Source organism: Falco biarmicus, chromosome 3 (genome assembly GCF_023638135.1).
Source record: "Falco biarmicus isolate bFalBia1 chromosome 3, bFalBia1.pri, whole genome shotgun sequence".
NCBI classification, from domain to species: Eukaryota; Metazoa; Chordata; class Aves; order Falconiformes; family Falconidae; genus Falco; species Falco biarmicus.
This window is the reverse complement of record NC_079290.1, coordinates 86,237,920-86,259,895: the sequence shown is the minus strand read 5'-3', so window position 1 is coordinate 86,259,895 and position 21,976 is coordinate 86,237,920. Positions and strand designations below refer to the sequence as shown.

The window sequence follows — 21,976 nt, the reverse complement described above, 5'->3', positions numbered from 1 at the left end:
AGCATACGAGTGGATTCAAATCAACAGGGAAGGGAAGAAAAATGAGTAAGTAAATAAATGTGTGCAAATATAACACAGAGCCTATATATAAATATGTAATTGGTAAAATGTGTCTGAATATAAACACATATTTGGGTAACTTCATACCAAGCACATTTGGCTTAACAGTTTAAGCACCAGCAGGTTAACCAGATAGACCCTCTGCTTCCCACTTACCCTCACCCTTGGTCACCTGTGATGCTCAAGCACAAGGCAACATCCTAGCTCTCCTACCCCATCCATTGGCTGCATTCACAAAGCCCTATTTCACAGCTAAAGACATGTTAACTGTAAGATCTTTCATCCTTTCCTGAAAAACGGGTAGGAATGATGGAAAAAGCAATGGGATTTCCCTCCTGCCTTTACCACTTCGGTGGCGGTGGTTTTATTTTTTTGGTGGTTTTTTTTTTATTTTATTCTGAGTTTCCTTTGCAGCAGAACTTGCATATATTAAACACTGAGGATGGGTGGAAGGAGCAGGGAGGAGAACAGAAAGGGGAGGGAGGCGTAATGCAATTATAACACCTAAGCCAATCTATTACAGAGCTGCAGGGGACAAGGACAGAACAGGTACTCAGCAGCACACGTGTGCCTTCAATAAATCCTGCTACTCCCCTGGGCTTCACCAGCGTAGCTCCAGCCTCCAACCCCTTTGGCACCAGGGGCAGGAGCTGCCTGGCCCAAGCATCATGGCTTACCCCAACTGGGCAACGGAGGGAAGCCATTCGGGTCCCCCTGGCCACAAGTGATGCAGCTGAAGCACAGCAGAGCTTGAATTAGACAAGAGGAATAGATAAGCATGTCAAGGTGTTGGTGAGTAATTTTTTCTGCAAAGGTGAGTTTTGCAGGACATGGGGCTGGTGCTACATGTCCCTCTTCCATCTGCACCCACCGCCGCAGGTGTAACCCTGCAGCAAAAGCTGGGCTGTGTATAACACCATTTACCAAATGCACCTGTTTCCTTTCAGTCAGAGCCATTAACTTTTTCGATGAAAACCGGCGCTTGCTCCCATTGGAGGAGAAAAAGTGAATGCCATGATGGAGAGAGGAGCTCGCTCTGCCTTCAACTTCATCAGAAGTGCCAATATCTCAGGGTGGATGTGGAGGACTGACATTTTAGAAAGGGCGGGAGGGAGAATAGAAATTAAATTCAGATTTTCATTGCACAAACAAGGCACGCTTGGAGAACAGAGAGGGATGAAATCCTCGACTGCATGCCACCGTGTCACTTCCAGAGAGTCACTTTTCTGACTACCACCGTACTTTAGATGGCAGTTTTAAAGGTTATGGCTGAAGGGGCTCTTCCAGCAAAGCCTTCAATGAACTTTGAGCAAAACAGAAGTACACGCACGAACAAGCCAACGACAAGAGTAAGGCAAGGAAAAAATTTCTGAGCCATCACTGCCAATACCCATAGGGCCGTTGCCTTCCCCAAGAAGCCTTCCTGCCCCCCTGCTTTCTGCCGCACTCTCCCAAACTCATTTCCCAGCTGGATCATTCATAGCAGCATTCAGGTGGAGCAAACAGCAAAGCACATCCTACCACAAGGTCAAGAGCAATCTAGAACTGTAATTCGTATCTGTCCAGCCCGGCAACACAAGTGTACAGCATCACTTGCATTTTTGGGCAAAATGTTTCCATTTTCAGTTACTCATTACAGGCAGTGAACCACGCGAGAATAATCTATTACAATATGAGCTCAGAAAACTTTTTAGAGGAAGCAAATGAGGATAACCAAGCTCAAATAGGGTTTAAAGAAAAATCCTGCTAATTCACGCTCGGGAGAACAGCAAGCAAGCCATAAATTATGAATTAATAAACCCAGCCAGCCACCTCTCTCTTTTTGGCTTGGACAACAAAATGCTATGAGTTTACATGGTTCTCCAGTCATCACCATTGTCTCGCTGGTGTCTACGTTACAGTTGTGGGTCCTGCAAGATGCACTCAAGCCCCTCTGTGCTAGCTGTCATAGAGACATGAAGATGACAGGTCACCTCCCAAGGAAGCCAGAAGCTGGCACGGAACAATGAGACAATGGATGCCTCCTGGGAAATGGCACTGCACACGGGAACAGCCAGACACACAGGCATCATGAAGGCATCTCAACGGGTATATGAGGTCTACCAGGGCCTGTATCTCCAGATGGATCTTCCTACCTCCAGACTTCATCTCCAGCTCAACATACTTCTTCCTAGACATGGTTTACCCCAAAGGACGTTCCACAGCTCCACCCGGTGAGACCATTAGTGTTACCATCACAACCTGATGGTTATAAAAACGTCCACAGGTAGCATAAAACAAGCTGTAAGCTCCTCGAGAGAAAAACAAATCTCCAGAAACACCACCCAGACAAAAGGCCATGGCAAGCAGGGAAAGGATGCTCACTCTCGATGCCATTTCTTGGCTTTGGGGGCCAGTGGTGTTATGGAAAGGATGTGACTGAGAGCTGAAGGACTCCCTAAGGGTTGACGGTGAAACCTCTCCAGCTGGTTAGAGACAACAACCTCGCTGCGAAATGTGATTCTCATCTGGTGCTCTTTCAGATGAAGAGATGTTTGCATGTTCCAGATCAGCTGGGTCCTCCAGTCCTATACACTGGAGGAGATGAGTGAGGGAAAAAAAATCCCCAAAAAACTAAGATGATGTTCATCAACCAACAGGTTGATGTGGAAAGAAAAAGATACATAAAACCTTTGATGAAATAAGTTTTGACTTTTCATATGGGTGTTTTCCTTTTGAAAGACCATCCTGAAGCCAGAGGAAGCACACTGCGTCATAGACTCATAGAATCATTTAGGTTGGAAGAGACCTTTACAATCATCAAGTCCAACCATTGACCCAGCACTGCCAAGCTCACCACTAAACCATGTCCCGAAGTACCATATCTATATGTCTTCTAAATACCTCCAGGGACGGTGACTCAACCACTTTCTGGGAAAGCCTGGTCCAGTGCTTGACAAATCTCAGGGAAAAAAATTTTTCAAACATCCAATCTAAAACTCCCCTGGTGCAACTTGAGGCCATTTCCTTGAGGTCCTGTTGCTTGTTACTTAGGAAAAGACACCAACCCCCACATCGCAACAACCTCCTTTCATGTAGTTGTAAGAGAGCCATAAGGTCTCCCTTGAACCTCCTTTTCTCCAGGGTAAACAACCCCAGGTCCCTCAGCTGCTCCTCACAAGACTTGTTCTCCAGACCTTTAACCAGCTCCATTGCCCGTCTCTGGACATGCTCCAGCACCTCAATGTCTTTCTTGTAGTGAGGGGCCCCAAAACACAGGATTCGAGGTGCAGCTCCATCAGTGCTGAGCACAGGGGGACAATCACTGCCCTGGTCCTGCTGGCCACACTGTTGCTGATACCAGCCAGGGTGCTGTTGGCCTTCTTGGCCACCTGGGCACACTGCTGGCTCATCTCCAGCCGGCTGCCAGCCAGCACACACAGGGCCTTTTCCACCAGGCAGCTTTGCAGCCACTCTGCCCCAAGCCTGTATTGTTGCATTGGGTTGGTGTGACCCAAGTGCAAGACCAGCACTGAGCCATGTTGAACCTCATACAGTCAGCCTAGCCTCGGCCCATCAATCCATCCTGCCCAGATCCTTCTGCAGAGCCTTCCTACCCTCCAGCAGATCAACACTCCCAACCACCCACCTCCAGCTTGGTGTCATCTGTAAACTGACTGAGGGTGCACTCAATCCCCTCATCAAGGTCATCGATAAGGATATTAACCAGGGCTGGCCCCAGCCCTGAGCCCTGGGGAGCACCACTTGTAACCGGCCACCAGCTGGGTGTAACTCCGTTCCCCACCACTCTTCAGGCTCAGGCGTACAAGCCAGCTGTTCACCCAGTGCAGACTGCATCCATCCAAGCCATGAGCAGCCAGTTTCTCCAGGACAATGCTGCGGGAGATGGTGTCAAAGGCTTTACTATAGTCCATATAGACAACATACACAGCCTTCCCCTAATCTGTTCAGGCAGGTCATCTTGTCATAGAAGGAGGTCAGGTTAGTCAAGCAGGACCTGCCTTTCATAAGCCTGTGCTGGCTGGGTCTGATTGCCTGGTTGCCCTGCATGTGCTGTGTGATGGCACTCAGGATGATCTGCTCCATACCTTGCCCCAGCACTGAGGTCAGGGTGACAGATCAGCCGTTCTCCTACTCCTCCTTCCTGCCCTTCTTATAGATGGGCATCACACTGGCTAACCTCCAGTCTTCTGGAACCTCCCCAGTTAGCCAGCACTGCTGTAAAATTATGGCATCCCTTAAACCCAGGAGCAATTTAGCATTTTTGTCAGGTTGGGCTAATGAAGAAACCTTCCACATCACGGGGCTGGTGGGACAAAGAGGCAACACTCCAGCAGAGCAACCCAGGAGCCCTTCTTCAGGGAGGGAGTTGTGGAGCACAGTGTACACAACCAACCGTACCCACACTGCAAACATCTCCCCAGACACCAGCTGGGGATGCAGAGATGCAAAGCACCAATGGTCAAACCACAAAATAACCACACCTTCTGCTGTGCCCCTTCTGTAAGTCTCACAGAAAAGCCCGTTTGTAAGGACAGCCATGTTTATTTGCATGCATCGCAGGGAACTGGACAGTCCCCGGCATCAACGTGCATCGGAAATACGTTGACTTGCAATTGGTGTCCTGGAGCTGTGATAACCTTCCCACCAAGAAATCAGTTCTACCACTTAATATACAAATTGAAAACTGTATTCTTTCTTTTCTGGGTTTTTTGTTTGGGGGTTGTTTGTTTTTTTTTTTTTTTTTTTCTTAAATTGAATCCCACTTGGTTTTTATCTCTTGGGTAACAAGGATGCTTGATGCAATAGAAACATCCAAAATCAGAATAGCAAATTCCTCATTCCCTGAACAGTGGATAAACCCCGCTTTGACTTTTAAACTGAAAAACAAGTGTTTCTGTTGTTCGGCTGGGGCTCTGCGTGTGTGTGCATGTGTTCTGGTGGGGGAGGGATAACCACAAAGACATCCCACATGGAAACAGCATTACAACGTTCCTTTAATGTAGATTCTTCTCCTTCTATGAATAACTATTTCACAGAATAACCCCTCTAGCTGACCACACCACACAAAGCATATAAATACATGAGCCTATGAGTACGAGAGCAGAAGGTGAATAATATCAGGTGGTTTAAATCTTGGCTTTCTTGCTTTATTCCACTGGTTGCAACCTTTGATGGAGTCACGCACCTTATTTTGGGTATCTGCTTTGGGATGAAACTAATAGTTTTCCAGACCAAAGAGGGACTAATAGCCAGATGCACTTTAATCCTGCCTGCTGTGGGTAACAGCTGGCTATTTCCCAGCAAACTGTTTTACTCATTTCAAGGATTTTTATATGTAATTGCTTTTAGATATTAAAAAAAAGCAAAAAAGGGACTAGGGCAAAGGGATGGTGAGGTAGAAGGCAAAGGGTTCAACAGCTGCATCTCCAAGGTGTACCAGTGGCAAGAAAGCCGATCCATTACCAGTTTTATTTCCTCAGCTCAAATATCAGTGAATAAAATCTTCACCGCAGCCACATGAACACTTACAGACCCACAAACACTTTCAGTACAAATTAAGTTCCTGCATGCCAACACGGAGCTACAGGGACCTGCAGATGTGAGCTTACACCTGCCCACAGCAGCATTCTGCCCGGCAGACACGGTGCTTGGGATACAAGGAAGAGTTCTCAAAAAAAGCCCAAAAAGAAATCAAAACAATGAAAAAACCTCAACAGCTACTCAAGTGAACACAGAAACAGAGTCTGCACCTTGGTTTGCCCAGCAAATCTTTGCTTACCTCTCTGCTCCAGCACTTCAACACCCAAGCTTCAATCTCCAGCTTGTTTGGGACCTGCTGACAGAATCCATGTCACCACAGGATTCTAGCAGCATGCAATCACCAGATGCCCCCTTTATGTTCTCTATATAAGCATTCCACCCCCATTCATCTCTTGCTGGGATAACTCACTCCCAATATCAAGTTTGCAATTGGCGACAGGCTAATCCTGATTGATGACCACCAGAATTATCTTTTTCCAAAGCCCCTAGCAAGGCACAAGCATGCACCATGCCTGTCCAAGTTTGCTTCTTAAGCAACCACTAGCAAGACAAACCAAGGCAGAGCCTCCCTAAAGGCAAGTAAGAATTTACATGGCACATAGGACATCTGACACTGTACGAGGTGTAGGAGGAGGGATGCAAATACTTGTATAAGAAAATACCAAGGGCAAGGAAAAGCTGGCATTTATGTTTCAGGGATAGCAAGAGAAAAATGTGGATTATTTGCAGGATGAGAACATCTGGGGGGGGGTGTGGTGTGTGAGAGCAGTATCTGCTTGCAGTAAGCCTTCATCACCTGCCCTCGAGCTTATCGGCTGTCACATAAAGGTGGCTAAAAAGCCATGTGTTTAACAGGAGGAACAAGCCTTTTGCAATAGGAATTAAAAAGCAAAGATATTATAACAAAAGCACTATATACCCAGCCATCAAAACCATTTCCCTCCTGACAAACATCCCTGGGCTGAGTATTCATGCTCTGAAAAAAAACAGAAATCTGAGGGAACTCAGATGGGAATCTCTCAGCCTCCCCCTTTCGCCAAGCACAAAGACGATGCTATTTAAATCGAGTGACAATCTACAGCACACAAAGGACAGAGGAACTGAAGTTTGGGGAGTGGTGACGCAATATGGTGAAAAATAATAATCAAAGGCTGAATTTGGCTATTTCCAACAGGCAGCTCAGCATCCATCCGCCTCCTTCGGTGGCTCCGTCCTTCGCTGTGTTCTCTGAGAATAACATCCTGTCAAAAACTAACATTGAGTTTCTACAGCCTATATATAGTGGTGACATTTTTATTCTGCTAATTGATTTAAAAAAAAAAAAGGGCAAAAAAAATTTCAACTTTTGAACTACCTAAGAGCAGTAGCTTTTTTGCATGGAGTTATGTTACTCAAAATGAGTGCAGAGTCTTTAAAAAAAGCAAGTCTGACACGGACAGAGCTCTCTGCAGGCACCTCCTCTTGCCTGCAAGGATGATAATTATTTTCGAAGAAATAAATCTGGCTTGTGGTTTGCAACCTCTCTTGCAGCCCTTTTAAACAGCATGATGTGTATTCTTTCCAGTGCACCACGACTGACCTTCACATGTATAGTATTACACTCATTAAATATCCTTATTAGACTTGTTGCTGAGATGTACCACTCTGGACAACTATTCATGTCCAAGACTGTAACTGTACACAAACGAGGGACAGGACCACAGGCAGTACATATCTCAAAAGAGTCTGATGTTTCTGCTTTTTATTCCCAAGCATTAACGTTCCAAACGGATTAGATATAACTAGCAAACTTATTAATTTACACTGCTATGTCCCACTTCAATTGCAACTACAACTCCGTGGCAGAGAAAAGCAAACTTCTCTGCATGTAGTTATTTACCATTCAATTTATGAACAGAACTGTAGTTGTTTACAATTTGTAATTCTCTAAAGATTTTTCACCTTGGGAGAAAAGGGGAGAAGACCAATTTTAATATGCACATCCAAACAAAGCGCATTTTAATGCTTAACAGGGACATTTTGATGCATCGGTAGAAGTCACGCCTTTGCAATTCGAGTAAGTGCATGTTCTGGGAATCAACACATCATGACTGCTTCTAGAAGCAGCAGAAATGGATCAAAAATGGAATAGACGTTGATATCTTTTGGCCAGAAAACACAGCAGATTGCTTCTCAGGAACGCATTTGGAGTCCAACTTTCCAACCTAGCTGCAAGTAGTGGCATATAGTTATTTACAGGCAAGAGGGACCTACACCAAAATTTACTGAGAGCACTAGGCACTTTCCACTGCATTTCAAATAACTTCAGCTCAGTGTTTTTCAGCCTGCGTGCTACGGGCTACTTTGCCTTTTACTGAAGACACCATGACACCAAGTCTTCCTGCACAGCAATCTAAAAATGTGTAATTTTAAAGGCATCTAGAAGTCCAAACGACTTCCACGTAGCTCCTCTAGATGACATATAAAGTCCAATCAGATCAGAGTGGTCTCATTCAATCTTGTAAATCCTCTTCGGTTGCCAGATTTGGAGCCAGGCGTTTCAGAGAGCGTGAAATGGGTGGGCTGCTTGCACAGTCTACATCCTAAATTCCTCTGGAGACCTTCCTCTGTTATCACATGGACATGGGACCCTTTGAAACACTCTTCTCATTCCTTTTGAGGGTAACTGTGAGGTTAGTAGCATGCAGTAGGTGGAAAAAGGGTGGGAATAGAGCACAACCACAGAAGTAGACGTTCTTGTGGATGGCTCTTGTAAACACCCAACACAGTCTACAAAAACATCATAAAAGTAGCTTAAAATGGGATATGATGACCACAATCAACTCTACCATGTCTAAACTGCTAAAAATTTCATATAAGTCTTTCAATCTGCCTATTAAATGACCACCCAGAACTACTCCTCAGAGAATACCATGTTTTTGTGCCTAGCCAGGTGCTAAACGCACCAAAATGTTGTCTTCTAGTTCTTTTTCCAAAAGACCGGTGCAGAGTGCACCACAGATGTCACTTTTCAATAAACCCAAGCCTCCTAGGTTACAAAAAATTATATAGAATTATATAATTAGCATTATAAAACACAGAGTACTCTGTAGGGCATCAGAGTACCTGCACAGTATCAAGAGAAAATCAAGAATACTGATTCTTCTAGGACGGCATCTGCCATAAGCAGGTTATTTTCCAATATCTCACTTGCGATCCCCAAGGAAAGGCAACCACTGCTTTACTTCTGCTGAAGACTCTTGCAATATGCAAGGGAGGGAGGAGGGGCACGGGGGCGTACAGAGATGGGGGAGGGGGCAGCTGAATTTAGTGGTAGACCACTCATAAAGGATAAGGGTACTTCAATATGTGAACGTGATGGAAGCAGGCAGCTTGTGGGTAAACAATTCAAAATTATTTTTGGCAAATGAGTTTTGGTAAAGGCAATGAATTCAACAAGAGCAAGAGTTATAACTGGGATTGATACAAGCCCTTCTGCAGCACTGCTCCTTCATCTCGAACCAATGGATCAGCCTCTCCTGAGCTAAGAACTTGAAAAATAATTACAAAATGCAAAATAATACAAACAGAAGGAAAGGTCAAGTTTAATTGCTGCATTTGAGATAATTTTTCACATTCTACTTCCCACCCAGCGCAGTGCTGAGAGTCCCTGGAGACACAGATGAAGGGATTTTGTAGAGAACAACAAAAAAAAAGCCCAATGTGCAAGTTAGGTACCAGCTGATACGACAGCAGGCATCTCCTCAGACACCTCAGAAGTAGTTTGCAGTTGCACAGGGGAAAGGAGAGGAAGTTCACAACTGCAAAATGAAGTTAAGAAATCAGCAACTTGTCCACAGCCAGAGCCACTTGCAAACAACAAAACACTGGTTACAGAGAAACCTAAAGATTCAGCCTCTATATTATAAACCAGAATAACACTGACCTACTTTCCAGCGGACTTGCAAAGCTGCTGGAGATGCTACGATGAAAGACACTACAGAAACCTAAAGCAATATGGTTTCAGATACACAGGAATAAGGTTATCACTGAAATGCAGCAATGCGGTTTCTACAGTGAAGGTAACAGATAAGAGATCAAATAATACAGAGCTAGACAACTTTTTTTGAAGAAATATCGTTTTAAAAAAGTATTTCAGGATATACACTTGCAAATGGTGCCCCAGATCTTTAATCACCACAAAAAGCAAAATTAACTTTTTTACATGGTAAGGATTGTCTCTAGAAGAAACTTGCGATAACCTGCACAGCATTCAATTTATTAGCTTAAAATATGGTGATGAGTTGGATCCAGCCAGGATTCGCATCTATATGGGAATAAGGGATTAATCAGGTCTTGCGTGATTCAAAAGAAGCTCTCCACGGTAAAGTGGAGCACTGTATAAAGAACAGAAAATTCTCTGGTGCAGAAAAAAAGAGGTCTCGGACACTCTACAATACAGTTAGCTTTGCTAGGGAAAAGCAAAGCTGGGCTATTGAGTTCTTTAGAAATTACATGGCTTCTTGCTTGCATTGATACAACCATGCAAACGAAGCTCAAGCCTCCACCAAGATGTACATTAAAATCATATTAAAAAAAAAAAAAAATATGCTGAATTTGCCCTTACCATTTATAGAAACAACCTTTCAAATCTGCTGCTGCAGCATTTATTCCCCAGCATTCCCATCGCCTATGAAAAGACATTCTTCCCTCAAAATGGAAAAAGAAAGTCAATCTTTGCAGGAAGCGGGCTTTGGTAAGCAGAACTTGAGTGTGCTCACACAGACTGCACAAAAATGGAGCTAAAAAGTAGCGCGTCCATCAGGAAAGCCTTGAATCTTTGAAAAATAACCATCAGCTTTTGCTTCAAAGAGCTGTATTGTACCAATCAGAATTCGGTCCCTCCACTTTGGCCATCAGATCACCACCTGCACAACCCCTTAAATCCCTGCAGAAGTCCTCTTCAGATACAAAAATGGGCACCCAGAAACACCCTTAGGAGCTCACCTTACCTCAATCCGGACTGTTCTCCAGCATAAAGTAAATCACATTTTAAAACAGTTGAGTGGTTAGCAAACCTTGAGCAACAGGTTATCAGAGCACCTACTGATGCTCATCGAGGCTGTGCTATTACAAAAGAGAATAAATATTGCCCAGCTCATTTGCACACCAACTTGTTAGCCTGGCAGGGGTGAAGATGTGCTACCTGTGCCAGCTCTGCTACGGAACACTCAGCTTTAAGCAATCTCTGTCTCAGCTGCCTCACTGAGAAATCGGTGAAGACTGCACAGAAGCACTTGGGAATAATATGGTAAAAATCATAAAACATTTTGGGTGGGAAGGGACCTTTAAAGGTCATTTAGTCCAACCCCCCTGCAATGAGCAGGGACATCTTCAACTAATCCCAGTTGCTCAGCATGGGGCATCTACCACCTGATTGCTGAGCAACCTGGTCCAGGGTTTCACCCCTCTTATCATAAAAAATTTCTTCCTTGAATCTAGCCTAAATCTACCCTGGTTTAGTTTAAAACCTTCCCCCTTGTCCTATCGCTCCAGACCCTGCTAAGAAGTCTGTCCCCACCTTTCTTATAAACCCCCAGTAGATACTGAAGGGCTGCAATAAGGTCTCCCCAGAGAAAAGGGCAATTAAATCCTTTGAATAAGCAAAGAAGCATGCGTAATTAACCATTTAGAAGCCATCAATAAATGGGAATGCACCCCGCAGTCCAGCAGCACACAGCGGCTTCAGCTGTTTTACAGGAAACACATCTCAAAGACATTGTGAATCCAACAGACTCGTTATCCATAGCCAATTCTCCTCCCAGCAGGAGCCATCCCTCCTGTGAGCACCCGCACCTGGAGAAGATGACCCCCAGCATGAGCTAATCCATCCCAGCCAGGTCACCCAGACATCAATGCCCCCAGGGTTTATTTTGCCATCCTCTGGACTGTTTGTTTTGCAATAACTCAAGCCACAGTTCTTCCAGTGCCTCTCCTCAGAGACTGTTTCACACCTTCATAGATCTCACTCTGAAGGCATTTTTCCTTCCAGTCTAATCTTTGGAAAAATTCGAAAGCTACAAAATGTAATAAACCAACCAGTCAGATTATATATATATATATCACAGTTCGAAAAAAGATGAAAGGCTATATTGTTAAGGATGTAATTCCAGTGGCTTCCAAAATGTAGCCTGTGCATACACAGAAGAAGAAAAGGAAATGAAGCAGATTATATTTTGTCTTATAAGTCTCCTAAAATAACCCAGCTTCTGATCCTCAGCTCACATCAGGAGAATGACACTGAAAAGGCTAATAAAGACCTGCCAAATATCTCATCAGGACAAGATACCTGTGTGTTCATACCAGCTTTTGCCAATGTATAAAGTGAAATGATATGAAGAGGGGAAAGGAGGTCCATCTGCTTAAAAATCAAATATTCACGAGCAGAAGGAAGCGTACCCAGAGCTCCCACGTCATTTTGAATAGAAACTACTGCAATCAGGTTACGATGAGCAGTTACTATACCGCTACAGTACCACCGCAAATACTCTTGATTTGATTTATATTGGTAGACATTAAAAAAAACCCAAACTATTCTGTCTCAAGGCAAACAAAATAAAAATAAAAATCTGAGGCTTAGTTGGAGGAAGATAAATTGTAGCTTTTATAATAACAATAATAATTTATTCTACCACGGCACTGGACAGACGATGATTAAATATGAGCAAAGGTCTCCACATGTTTGGATTTACATCAGGCCATTCAATCCATTTAGCTCCAGAAGCAGTAATTAATCATTGCTGGAGAAGGGAGAAATCTTAAGAAATTCTTACGCTTTCCAATTTCAGAAGCGAGTTGTAACACCTTTAGGAGAGCAGTTCATCTCCACAGGAGCTGAGACATCTTGAAAAGCTGGTAGCTTACAAGATTTTAGCTTGCCATTTTACAGAAACTGGTATTGCCTTTTATGTTAAGGAAAAAAAAAAAACAAAACAAAAAACCCCCACAAAAACAGAAATTCACACCACAACAAGAAGCTTTATAGACCTACAAATTCAAACGCAACCACCACTTGCCAAAAAGATCAATGAGACACATTTGAAGACAGTGCTGAATATAATATAATTGCAAAAGTCTTGGAGCAAGAGGATGAACGCTACTGCACACCATCAGTTCCCGGATCACTCTACAGAAGACATCTCTCTTGTTTGATAACCCATTTTCTAAGTGCTGTCTCATCACCCCAACAGCCATATTTTCACCCAGCTTCCAATCCTACGTACAGAACTGACACTCCCAGACTGGGAATAGATGTTCATCAAATAAATCTCTTCCATAGCTTAAGGGAAGAATTGAAAGAATAATTTCACAGTTATCATCAGAGGAGTTCTGGAGACCAGCAATTTCCTACTGAACACTGGGTAAATCTCTGCAGATTCACTTCATGAGGTAGGAACACCTTGACGTTCCCCCGCTAAAATATGACAAAGTCACAGAACAATTAAGGCTGGAAGTGGCCTTTGGAAGTCTCTAAGACTCTCCTTCTCCTCAAAGTAGCTCCAGTTAGAGTTGTTCAGGCCTTATCCAGAAAATTTTTGAGTATCTCCAAGAATGGAGATCTCACAATCTCTCCAGGTCCATGCTCCAGTCTTCAAAAACAGTCATGGTAAAATACAGATAAACAAAACAGAAAGTCTCCCCTCTGACATCTCCTCTTCAGGTTGAACAAACCCAGTTCTTGACGTCCCTTCTCGTATGTCTTGGGCTCCAACCCCTAGATCCCTTGGTGGCCTCCCCTAGAGGTGCTTCAACATACAACTGTCTTTATTGTACTGGAAAGCCCAAAACTGGACAATGCGTCCAAATGCAGCCTCACAAGTGTCAAACAGAGAGGAAAAAACATTTTCTTGGACCTGCTGGCTAAGCCTTTATTAACCAGGGACGTGGTTTACCGTCTTTGTCACAATGCCACTCTGCTGACTCACGTTCAGATTTATATTTAGGTCTTTCACTGAGTTTGGGCTTAAAATTCACCGATTCAGACTTTCATGTGAATAATGACCTTCTAGTAAACCAGCTGGGGGTTAAATCACTGTGCCTCTTCTTGCTGGTGGGGCTCACTTTGGCTCTGAGTCCTCCTGCTGTAAGTCAGTTGTCCAATACTCTCTCAACAAAAATCACTTTCCCCAGTCTACAGATTAATACCTCAGATCACAGAGCTAATATTTAGTCTTTACTATGTGGGGGTAAATAAGAAGGTCCTGTGAAGTTTTGACTACCAAATATATTAAAAGAGACTAATTCATTGAGTTGAGGTTAGGAGCTCAATGATATCCACTTTTTTATTATTTTCTCCTTTTTTTTCCCCCTGAACCAAGAATTCTGCAAATATAAAGGCTCTCAAAAACTGTATTAAAATTAAAAATTACAGTATGAAAGAAATTGCACTGAATTAAAGCATTCAGGAAAAAATGAATTACACCACTGGAACACCAGTTTTAAGAATCCATATTTTGGTTCGGTTCACTTACAGCCACACATCTGCTTTCACAGTCTATCACAAAGATGATGGAAAACCCAAAAAGCTGAAAGAAAAGCAGGATGGGAAACAAAGGTTAACAGAATCAGAGCACAAACTAAAGGATACTTGGAAAAAGATTTCACAAACTTACTGCTTGAAGAACACACAAGCCACCTCCTATCCCGCAATATAATATCCTTGTTCGTCATTCTTGACTGCCACTCAACTCCTTCCCCTGGTATCCCCCTCTAAAAAATGCAGTACGACCTGATCACAAAAGGTTAGAGAAAAGCCACATGAATTCACACCTGCACTCAGATCTCCAAACGGAAGAAGGAACTCCTCCTTCGCAAGTATTGTTATTTGATGATGTATTTGAAAACACATTAAAGAATAAAATGCAGCCAAACAAAAAATAACGATCATTGAGCAAAAGCTGCTGCAAGCAGAAAGACGACGCTAACTGGGAGATTGATTTTGTGTCATTTATTACATACAGAAGAGTACTGCAAAGAGGAAGTTTGACAGACAAAATAAATTTGCTTTGGTTTGACTCTTCCATCCCCATTCAAATACTCATGATAGATGGAGCAAAAGAAAACAAAAACAACCCCAAAGACACAGCACTAGCCCCCAAAATTAAATTCTGTCTAATAAGGATCTGAATAATAAAGGGTCCTTATAAAAATTATAAATAAAAAAAACAACTTTATGCTAGATAGAGAGATAGTAAATAATAAAACAAATTCCATCCTACATCAACTAGGAAACTCCTTTTCCCCGAGCACTCAGAGGGCATCTTGGCTGGGAGGCAAAGCTCAAAGGTCTCAACTTAGTCCTTCTTGACACCACTTCACAGTGAAAACCCCTCAGGAGCGAGGTCCCTTGTCTACGAACCATTAACATTAGTACTTGACAGTCCTACAGAACCTCCAAGAGTAAAAAAAAAAACACCACAAAAACAGTGATTTTGGCGGCATCATTCAGCAAGGCACTGGAAGACGTTCTAGAAGTTCACACAGAGACCCACTCCTGCCTGAAAATGTTTTTCTGTACATTTAAACACCAGCCGCAACAGAGATAAAGAACTAGAAGATGTTCCTAGAGCTTCAAAACGTGATTTTCAGTCATCATCTCTCTAAAACAATCAAGTGTTAAAAAAAGCCACGCCAAGAGGGTGCATGCAAAGACGTGGGGTAAGCTAATTAATAAATCAGTAAATCCTGTCCCACCTAGGTTGACATAGGAATGATGAGCCTGCAGGGAAGAGAAAAGCTGTGTGTCGTGGAAGGAAAGTGGTGCCCAATGCAAGGGTAACAGACACTTCGCCCACAAACCTGAGACCTATAGATTATGGATGTATGTACTTCAGACTTCATATGAAGGCCTTTATGATGCTAGATGATTTTTTTTTTTCCCCCTTTATCTTCATGGAATCTGCATTAGACCCTGTGTTTTAGGGCTGAAAGGTTCAGTGCAGAATTTATTTCACAGCTATTACAAGGTACATTACACTAATTACAATGCACATTACAGCCCGCTATGTAGTGCGCTGTGATAAATCAGACGGTGCTATGGTCTATTGTAAACACTGCCATACATCTGTGGACACTACTGCATGTTTGACCACTTTCATAAATATGAGTGTTTCCCTAATACAAGTCTGATTGGCTACAGGGACTAATTTACTACCATTTTCCTTCAGCACATTAACAGTGTAGTAAATTCTGTAGCTTCTAGGGGTGAAAAAAACCCCCAAAAACAACCCAAAAAACAAGAACAGTGGGATTTCCTTCAGTAATGTAGCATCAGTAGTACTTTCCCTTCAGTAATATACCAATTGTTCTTTGTTTTCCAAAAGCATATTCACTGTGTGAGATGTTCAACGGCACGTGTACACATCAAATGTGCCATCATGAACCTAACACCCATTCCCTGGGTGGGAGAGCACTATTCAGACATGCTCAGGCTTCATCTAGAGCAACAGGAACAGTTGCGTAGGCTGTGTCCTTCCCTGTGATAAGAAGAAGTAGAGTTGGAGCATCACCCAAGGGTCAGAGCACCACCCAACTGGAGCGACATGTGGGGTCCTGGGACTGGAAGGATTTGATGCCAGAATTAGATACCCAAACTATTCCAAGTTTGCTGCTGACATGCTATCCAATGACCCATCTGTCCTTCAACCCATCCACTCAAAAAAACAGTAAAAAAAAAATAATGTGTGGGACAGTAAAATGTTCCACTCCAGATGTTAGCCCTCACAGAAGATACTGCAAGCCAGGCCTCTGTTACCCTTCCTATAGCAGAACTCACCAAAATGAACCACCACTTAAATAACCAAAAATACTTCCTTTACTAATGGAAAAAACATCCTGGAGGACTGCAAGACACTGGTCGGGGTTTTGTCCCTCCTTGACACTCTGCAGTCACCGCTGGCACAGGAATTTCTGCCATCCATGTCTCTACCAAAACTTTTCTCCTCTGGCAACTTATACTGCCCTGCAGACCACACAGTGAGTCCCAAACTGCTTTTACCAGGTAAATGACGCCAGCACAGGTCTGGCACGATGTTGTTGAGTCTGCATGGAGAATCCCACAGGAAGGACAACTCTGCTGCTCGCCATCTAGCATGGAGCCAGCAAACCGCCCTAACAAACTTCAGAAAGTGACTGCAACTTTGCCTCCAGCTCTGCCTTACCCAGAGCGAACTGGACTCCAAAGAACTAAGGAGCCCAAGCTCTCAGAAAAGCCACCAAAACACGAAACAGGTTTAAGGTCATGCAAATGGAAGGTAAGGGAGAAGGAGGGGAAAAGGTGTTTTGAAAGGGCATCAGAAAATGTAGTAACACGGAGCCCCAATTCAGTAGGGAACACCCCGACAGGCAGACGTGACAGCACATACAAGAGATCAAGCAGGATAAAACAGCTGCTTAAAACTTCAAGGAATTGTGATTATGGCTTAGATCCTACACAGTTATGGTCTGGAAATAAAGGACAATAAAGGACATTTCCATGTCCAACCTGTTGAGGGATATCTCAGAAAGGTCTACAGCCCCTGGCAAATCCAAACAAGGGGATGTTGACTAGCCCAGACTGCAGACGGGGAAGGAAATCGGACTGCTCTTCCCACATACCACATATGAACACTGAGATCCCCTCAATCCCAGCAGGAGTCCTGCTCCATGAACTAAGAAAGAGGAGGATCCTCACAACACAAACCAGCTTCCACAGCCTGGCGGAATGGGACTTCATAGAATAACCTGAGGAAACATGAACAGCATCATGTACAGGTTTGTTCTTCAGACCTAAACAGATTCATAAGATAGCATCTATATGTGCTTTTACCAGATCATTCTTTGCAGTGTGACCAGTCAGGATTAACATTTCCACTACACTGAATTTAACAGTCAAGAGAGAAGATGAACATCAGCAGTCCAAGCAAGCAGACCAGTCAATGCACAAAAGCCAGATAGCTCAATAAGAACAAAGCCCCAAAGGTTTTAGCTGTTGTCACTCCATGTCCACTGCCTAGGTTCTCCATGGCATTTCAGAGCTCAGCTGCACCTTGAATTGCTATTAAATGTGAATATTTCAGAAGGTGCCCTACCAACCGCTGCTCCCTACAGCCAGGAGTACAGCTGCATGGCACTGCTATAGCAGCAAGCCCTTAGCTTACCCAACATCCTTCAGAAAGGTCTCAAATATGTCTCAAATAGGAGAAAACACCAAAATTGTGGGCTGCCACTTCACACAGCTCTCTGCAGCAAATCCTAGTAACAGACAGAGCAACGCTTAACCGTGAACAATCATCCAATACCCCAAAACAGTCCTGCCGCAGGTGCTTCCACCCATAAAGGGTCAGCAAACCACCGCACCTCAACTCAACAGGAAGAGCAAAATGCAGATTAAACCAACCTGAGATGACGAACATTGAGGATGGGCATTCCCACCTGCACTCCCAGGTGATGAGGTTGGACCACACAGGCCACAGCAGTACTGTAGATACACCAAAACATGCTTGCACGTAACCACACACCAGTCCCAAAATAGCATTTTTCCAGCTTTTGGGCACTGATACGTAGGTTTGCAGTTTCCAGCTTCTCTTTCCCAGACACCCTAGAGACCCATGAATTATTTTGGGCAAAGAGTCAAGAAAAACAAGGCTATTGCCCAGCCATCTCTACTGAGCACACAGGGAAGACCAGAAAATGGTTAGAGGCCTGCAAACCAGAAATTTGTTCAGAAAGAAAAAAATCCACAGCCTCAAACCTCCCACAAGAGTTGAGTTCTTTCCTCCTCTATATAAATTTATGTTGTGTCCAACTGCAAGGCAGCAGTGGTCAAGTTGGGATATGCAGGCGGAAAATTAGAGAAACAAGACACCACTGTGCCTTGTGCCCGTGTCTGACGGGAGGCCTAAGGGGTGGATGGACGGTCCTTCCTGGCCCACACAGGCAATGAGCTGATGCCCAAGTGCCCATGTGCAGGTGGTGACTTCAGCTCCATGTCCAGCTCAAAGCATCTCCCCCAGCACCTCCAACCACCTCACTCAGCCTGTTCTACCTTAGCTGGAGAAGATAAAATACCTCCGACACAGAGCCAACTGACACTGGGTTCAACACATCGTGGAGGCTGAGTAAAATTAAACTCGTGGAGCACATACTGCCGCTAGCCAAAAGCAAAGGAGTTCATAAAATAGCACTTTGCCACAGACATCCAGGCAGAACAGCTGCCCTCATCCACCACTGCCAAGAGCTGCTTCCCTCACACTGAGTGCAGGGCTGGCAAGGAGCTATAGTATTTAAAAACTGATTAAAAGTTCTATGTAGTTTTTAATGTACCTCATCAGACTATGCATGGCGAATGGCTGTGTTTCTAGGTCAGGAAAGGAGCTTCTTTGCAAGCTGAGAACCAGCAAGGTTCCCAACAGCCAACAAGCAGAGGACACCCTGTCCATCACAAACATGGAAGAGACCAAGAGGACCAGGACACCTTTTCAGCAACAGATTTTTTTCAATGCTGCAACAGAGATGCTTTCAGCTTGGCAGTAGTGAAGACACATTTAAGCACCAGTGGATGAGCACGCACCTGGTCAATCAACACACTATTAACAGCCCAGTTATTTCCCAAGGGCTGGTCTAATCTAACAACAAGAACATGAAGATCTGGACCTGTGAATGCAATCACAAAGGCATAACCTGAAATAGCTCTACCATGATCATAACCCCAGTTATAAGATATACAAGATGCTGGCTGGGGACATGCAGGAAAACGAGACTTTGCCAACAAATTTAAAAATTCACTAACAGCAAAAAGATCCACTACCGTGCCAAACGCCTGCCAACTAAAAAACAACCCAAGTGCATACTCTCTAAACCTCCTGAGGCTCTTTTCCTCACTCTTTCAAACGCTCACTGATGTCTTTCCATAGGGGACAAACCGTCCCAGTTTTCCATTTGAGCAGTGGGATTGAAAAGCTGTCCTGGTTTCAGCTGGGATGGAGTTTAATTTCTTCTTAGTAGCTGGTGCAGTGCTGCGGTTTGGCTCTGATGTGAGAACAATGTTGATAACTGCACTGATGTTTTTTAGTTGTTGCTGAGTGATGTTTATACTAAGTCAAGGAATTTTTGGTTTCTCGGGCCCTGCCAGCCAGAATGCTGGAGAGGCACAAGAGACTGGGAAGGGACACAGCCAGGACAGCTGATCTGAACCAGCCAAAGAGGTGTTCCATACCATGGGACATCATGCTTGGTATATAAACTTGGAGAGCTAGCTGGGGGGGATCATTGCTCGGGGATTGGCTGGGCATCAGTCAGCGGGTGGTGAGCAATCGTACTGTGCATCACTTGTTTTCCTTTCTTTCCTTTGGATTTTACCCTTTTGCCCCACCTTTCCATTATAATTGTTATTGTTATTATTGGTATTACCGTTATTGTTATTTTTATTCTTACATTTTCATGCCATTTAAATTATGAAATTGTACTTATCTCAACCCTCGAGTTTTACATTCCTTTCTGATTCTTCTCCCCACCCCTCCGGGTGGGGGGAAGTGAGCAAGTGGCTGCGTGGGGCTTGGTTGCTGGTAGTGTTTGGTTGCTGGCCGGGGTTAAAAAACGACAAAAGCTCATGCAAGCATGCACGCTTAGAAATAAAGCGGCCCTATAGCTTACACTTCTGCTCAGGAATGAGATTAAGTGCCACCAGTAAAGCTATTACGTTATCAAAAGGTCTGCTGAACATATATATAGTCAATATATTACACTAAAGGTGTAATTACTTTAATTCAAAAGAGCTAGAGTTTTTAGAAAAACACAGGATTGTATTTTTTACCAGAGCTCAGTGTTCCTCAAAACATTCGCAGCAAGAAACAGGACAATAAAAGCCACAGAAGAAATTAATCATACAAGACAGAAAAGTCAAGGTTAGTTTTATCCAGGTCACGACTTTTAAAAGTTGGGATTTTGTTTGTTTGTGCTCACTAGAGGGAGGTGCTACTGCAGAAAACAAGGGGAAATTATAGGTAGGTTCACAGCACAAGTCTCTGCCAGCACACTTCTCCTTGGCTAGATACTTAAAAACCTCATCACAGCACTGCCAAATCTGATTTAACTGGGTGTGACAGAGTCAGAAAGCTCTGCCATCAAGATTAGTTATGACATAATAGAAAGTCTATGAGCTTTCAGTCCTGTCAATATTAACTTTCAAAAGCAATTTCAAAACATGCTCATTGGGGTTTTTCGAGGGAGAAAATTGCTTATCCTTTCAATACCATGAGTCAGATACTCTGATTACTACCCAACTTTTTCCCTCCCCTTGTTCTCTTATAATTAGATTAAAAAATAAAGTTATTAAAGTATATTGCAAATAACCCACCAGCCTATAGATTGTCCTCCCCCTACCCCCATTCCTCTTTCACTGTATGTAACTACCTGCTCATTTAGACAGTAAACTCCTGTGGTTTGCTTTTAATTATGGCTACCCTATAGCAGCAGTAGAGATTACATAGCTTACTGTACATACAATTCTTGGAAGTCAATCTGAGCTCTTTATCCTTTTTTATTATGTCATGCATGAGAGTGGTTGTGAGAGAAAAGAGAAATTATGCCAACTAGACCACTTTGCCCAGCCAAGGCCACCAGCCTCTAAAGAGCAGGTCTGGGCAAACTGCAGATGAGTCAACGAACAGCATTTCAACCATCATCTTCTAAAAAACCCACTCCATCGACTTCCACATCCAGCATAGCCCAGTGAGTATCCACCATGGAAGCACGGCTCAGCAGTATGTGTTAGGAGCTCAGCAGAAGCATTTGGGAACCACCACTGTGCAGGAACAGGTTTCCATGTCTTGTAGAGCTTTCCAGCATTGAGCTGCTTTGTTTAACCTGCTTTCACTTCTCCTCGCTGTAGACACTGGGAGGTCTCCCCGTCCTAAGGAAGCACACATTCAAAAAGGGCAAGGGAGGGGAGCACTGGTGAAGGACGACAACATTTCAGTGGAACAGTCCTCAGATTCCACTGATGAGAAGAGTAGCTCTGCCTAAAGGAACAAACTGCCAGAAAATAGTCCCAAGCCAGGAGCCAACAAACCAACCAACAGCTGAACCAACGAGATGAGCAATGCTGTTCAAAACAGCCTTGTTTTATACAGCACCTTGCACACCAGCTATGACAGCACCCTCCAAGCTTTTTTCTTCCTTCAGTTATTATTTAGGAAGCAAAAACAGAAGATAAAAAAAAGGCTTTGGGATAATATCTGAAAAGGAGACGTCTAGCCATTGGCATATGGAAAATACCCGTTTACCATAACAGCCAGTAGGAATGTCAATGCCTATAATGAATCACCTGTTGCCTTCAGCCGGCTTTTTCTCAACA

The 21,976-nt window shown here is 43.7% G+C and overlaps 1 protein-coding gene across 7 annotated transcripts in view; it reads right to left on the bottom strand.

Annotated features, from left to right (window-relative positions):
* The window catches only part of TSNARE1 (t-SNARE domain containing 1), a 507,873-nt gene that overhangs the window by 426,913 nt on the left and 58,984 nt on the right, over nucleotides 1-21,976 (bottom strand). Inside the window, exon 1 of one of the 7 annotated variants that reach the window (XM_056332140.1) lies at nucleotides 5,843-5,870. The exons of the other annotated variants lie outside the window; for them this stretch is intronic. The gene's annotated coding sequence lies outside the window, so the exon portion shown is untranslated. Of the gene's footprint in view, nucleotides 1-5,842; nucleotides 5,871-21,976 lie in introns of those variants that run through there. 7 annotated transcript variants of the gene reach the window in all.